At 43.8% G+C, this 4,735-nt stretch overlaps 1 pseudogene; it reads left to right on the top strand.

Moving 5' to 3' along the window:
* Positions 1–1,731: 1,731 nt before the first annotated feature.
* On the top strand, positions 1,732–1,930 carry LOC109373760 (cytochrome b-c1 complex subunit 9 pseudogene; annotated as a pseudogene).
* The last annotated feature ends 2,805 nt before the right edge of the window (positions 1,931–4,735 follow it).

Below are 4,735 nucleotides of genomic sequence, written 5' to 3'. Positions count from 1 at the left end.
AACTGTAATTAATTAATTTGCTGTTGTAAGTACAGTCCATGCTTATTATTCATGGTAGTTATGTTCTACAAAGTCACCAGGAACACTGAATTAGTCAATACTGAACCATTGCTTGTCTGAACCTAATACAGGATTAGGTTCCTTCTATTAGTTCATTAATAAAAGAATTGGGAAGGAACAGTAAAGCTATATGTGCAGATGACTTGTTTGCATCTCGCAGAACCCAAAAGAAACAGTGGAAAACTACCACCACTGTGTATGCGTGTGTGCGCATGTGTCTCCTACATGCTTTATCTCTCATCTCCCTTTGACAGGGCTTGTTGCTTTGGGCCCCAAATTGGGTTTTGGCAATCCTGAGGCCCTCCTTTTGTAAAATTACACTCGGAGTAGAGGAGATGGACAGGTGAACAAGATCATTCAATGAATTGTTCTAGATGTTTCTAAATGGGAAGCAGGAGTCTGAAAAGCTCTCCAGACCCACTGTTTTCTAAAGTCGCTTGTTCTTCTGAATCCAAGAGGCAGGGGAGGCTTCCCTTCATAAACCAGAAGCACCTGTGGGAACAGCCTTGCAGCCCATCATCACCTCTGAGCTGAGCCTCAATGCTAAATGCTTTCCAACCTGTGCAAAGCAGAATGACAACGTGCCAGCCACAGCCAATAGGAAAGGAGGATGTTAGTTGCCTGGATCCCAAGAGCTAGTATATTGGAGGGGTGGCGGGGCAGGGCAGGCCAAGTGCTTTTTCTTTCTGCTTAGGGAGATGTCTTCCTCAGGAAGGAGCCAGGAAGCCTAATTCTCTTCAGGGGTGAGTGGGGTTTTTTTTGTTTTTTTCCCCCCTCTTTTCTACCTCCTATTTTCCTTATCATTTCACTTTCTTTACAGTTACAATGACAGATACTTGAATTCACCGAGTCCAGTTGGTGCATATCAAAAATGCAAACCAAAGGCTAGAATTCCCCTTTGAAAAGGACCAGCTCTGTTCCATTAATAAAAATCCTTACCAATCACTGGAACTCAGCCTTCCTGTCCTGGAAGTGGAGCTCTAAATTCCAACTTTTTCTTCCATATCTCAGAGTGTGAGGGCCAAAATACTGTCAGAACTAGCAAAATCTTAAGACTTGAGAGAGACGTCATAGGGTCTCCAGGTGTTTAGAGGTCTGCAGTAGCCATTAACAGATACAATTTTTTTAAAAGTCAAGATAGATATAATCGCAGAGGAAAAATAGTGAGGCAGACAGTAGAGTAGAAGCAGCTAGGATTCAGTAATGCTGGCTTTGGCAACCCCCCTCCCCCAAGTATTCCTACACAATAAATATAATTATCAGTTCAGCCACGTGGCTCAGCTTATGGGTTTGGGCATCAGACATGGCTCCAGCTGCCGGTTTCTGCCACTCAGTTTTGGCTGAATTTACATAACTTACATAAACCTCATTTTTCTCCCTTATAAAATGGAGGGGAAAGAATCAGTGTGATAGAATTCTCATGAAAATTTAAAGTTACATGGACCCTGGGGTGGTCCAGATTCTACCACCAAACCAGACAGAGATTACAGCTTTTTATCCTTTTAAAAATGTTTACTTGGGCCGGCCGAGTGGCTCAGTTGGTTAAGAGCTCGCTCAAGAGAACTCTGAGCAACAGGGTCACCAGTTTGATTCCCTGCCTGAGCTGAGCTGCCGCTGAGCTGCCAACAGGTGGCAGGATGGCTCAGCTAAAAAGAAAATGTTTAGGGTAGCGCGACTTCGACAGTGGAGAAACATGGCGGCCCCGACGCTGACTGGGAGGTTGTACTCCCTGCTATTCCGCAGAACCTCCACCTTCGCCCTTACCATCGCTGTGGGCGCCCTGTTCTTCGAGCGCGCCTTCGATCAAGGCGCGGACGCGATCTACGAACACATCAACCAGGGGGTGAGGGCCTAGGCCATCTCTGACCTTGGGCTCGTCAAAGGGGTGTCAGGGGGAGTGGAGGGGGTACGTGATACCTTTACGAGGAAGCGGGTGGTAAACCCTGGGCCTCTTCTGTCTGTATACTGCCGTTTGTCCTCTCCATCGGGTGTGAATCCTAAAACGTTAAACAAGGTCAATAGATCCCACTTGGCCGGGGTTGTAAATTTTGCCATCTCCCACATACCCACTTTTACATTTGCACAAGCAAAAACTACAACCTAGTGAGAGCAAAGGACTTACCAAGGCTGTACCACCAGGAAGTCAGTGGCAAGTCTGGGCTGGAACCGGGCCCCCCACTTTCTGAGGGTTTGAAGGGCAGATTTGAGCGGGCAACGGTCGCGAAAAGGACATCTCCTTACACATTGTGGCTGGCCTTTTCAGATAGCAGTTTCGGTTCCGTAGGCTTTCCACGCAGGTAGCGTGCTATTAATTATGGTTAAGCGTGGGGCTGTGAAATCAGCCGTGGATGGGAATACTGGGCCATGTCACTTAATAACTGTGACATTAAGTTGGGCAAGTTTCTTAACCTCCTTGAGCTTCACCTTGACCTGTGAAAGAGAGACGACAATAATAGTAACTACCTCGGCATTATAGTGAGGGTTATTTGAGATATAGTCAAGACACCACAGTGCCTGCTAGGTGGTACTACTCAAAAAATAGCATTTGTTGCATTATTCAGGACAAAGTGGAAGCATAAAATAGGGAATAACAGCATCTTTTAGACTTATTGTGAGACAGACACTGTGGTAGGTTCTGTGCATGCTTTATATCATTAAGTTGTGTATCATACTGGGGACGGTCTTGTACAGATAGCCCTGTTCCACCATTTATTCATGTTTTTAATTCACAGTTGTCTGACTCTACAGCCCAGGCCAACTGTCTCTACTAATGCTGTACTTCCTATGGCCAGCTTCTTGCTCCTAGGAAAGTGCTGCCACTGTTCCATCTCCAGCAAGCAGTCCCATTGGCCATTCCCAGTGTTTGGGAAAGGCATCTAATTACGTTTTCGTGACTCTCCCATCTTGTCTGCTTTTAGGAATGAGAATCCAGCTAGTTCCTTACCCCAAGGNAAGAAAATGTTTACATATTAGGATTTTTTTAAGATTGTATTGGGGAATTGGGGGGAGGGGAACAGTGTTGGGGAATCAGGGAAGGGAACAGACAAGTTGCTGTCCTTTTGTTCTTCAGTCTAGTTGTGGAGGACGTCGCTTCACTGGCCCATGTTGATATTATCATTGTGCTCTTCCCGGGTGAGGCAAATTGACCGCTCGTCACTGGATGGCTGCTCACAGTGGCTCTTGGCAGCTCACGACGGCTGCTGGCTACTCACGATAGCTTGCAGGAGCCTACTGCAGCTCCACTGCAGCCTGCTGGCAACTCACAGCCGCCCAGCTCCAGGTTGAGCTGTTGTTCACCATCTTAGATATAGAGGGCGCAGTGTCACTAGCCTTAATGAGGGATCCGAACTGAGGCCCTGCTGCTCAGAGCTGGCATCCCAAGCCAACTCTTAACCAACTTGCCACTCGGCTGCCCCCCCCTTTTTTTTAGTGGAAAATAACTAGTGTTGGTGAAGATGTGGAGAAATTGGAATTCTAGTGCACAGCTGGTAGGAATGTAAAATGAGCTGCCTCTATGAAAAGCAGAACAGGAGCGCCTCAAAAAGTTAAGTGTAAAATCGTCATGTGATCCAGCTATTCCACTCCTAGGTCTCGACCCAAAAGGACTGAGAGCAGGGACTTGAGCAGATACTCGCACCCCAGTGTTCACAGCAGCCAAGAGAATGAAACCATCCAGATGTCCAATGACAGACAAATGGATAAACAAATGTAGTCCACCCATCCAAGGGCATATTATTCAGCCCTTAAAAGGAAGGACATTCTGACACAGGCTACAACACGGATGAACCTTGAGGACATTATGATAAGCGGAATAAGCCAGTCACAAAAGGAAAACTCCTGTGTTATTCCATGTATATGAGGTACCCAGAGTGGTCAAATTCATAGAGACAGTAGAAGAGGTTAGATGGACTAGGGGGAGTGGGCGATGGGAATTAGGAGGGAGTGTTTAATGGATGCAGTTCTGTCAGGGACCATGAAAAAGCTATGAAATGGGTACTGGTGGCAACTGCACAACATTGTGAGTGTACTTAATGCCACTGAATTGTACTTATGTAACATAAAATTGACCATTTTAACCATTTATATCTATAACATATTTAAAATTGAATAATTTAAAATTGTGTAATTTGTTATATTTATAGGTTTATGTATTGTATTGATTATATTTATACATTAAATATAAATTTAAACTTTTTGAAATTTAAATAATTTTTCCATCTTTACAGAGGCATGACTGACAAATAAAAATGGTATGTATTTAGGTTGAACAACATGATTTTTTTAGGTATACAAAGTGATGATTTAATATGTGTATACATTGTGAAATCATTACCACAAGCAAGCCAATTAACACAGCCATAACCTCGCATAATTACCTTTTTTTTATTGTGGTGAGAACATTTATGACCTACCCTTTTAGCAAATTTCAAGTATACAATACAATATTATAAATTATAACCGCCATGCTTGTACATGAGATCCCTAGAACTTATTCATCTTATAGCTGGAAGTGTACATCTTACATTTTCTTCAACCCCAGCCCCTGGTGACCAGCATTCTACTCTCTGGTTTTATGAATTCCACATTTTTATTTTTAAAATTTATTTTTCTTTTTCAATTACAATTGACATTCAACATTATAGTAGTTTCAGGTGTACAACATAGCAATTAGACA

This window comes from Hipposideros armiger, unplaced genomic scaffold (assembly GCF_001890085.2).
Source record: "Hipposideros armiger isolate ML-2016 unplaced genomic scaffold, ASM189008v1 scaffold_742, whole genome shotgun sequence".
Lineage (NCBI taxonomy): Eukaryota > Metazoa > Chordata > Mammalia > Chiroptera > Hipposideridae > Hipposideros > Hipposideros armiger.
This window is presented reverse-complemented; position numbering and strand designations above follow the sequence as displayed.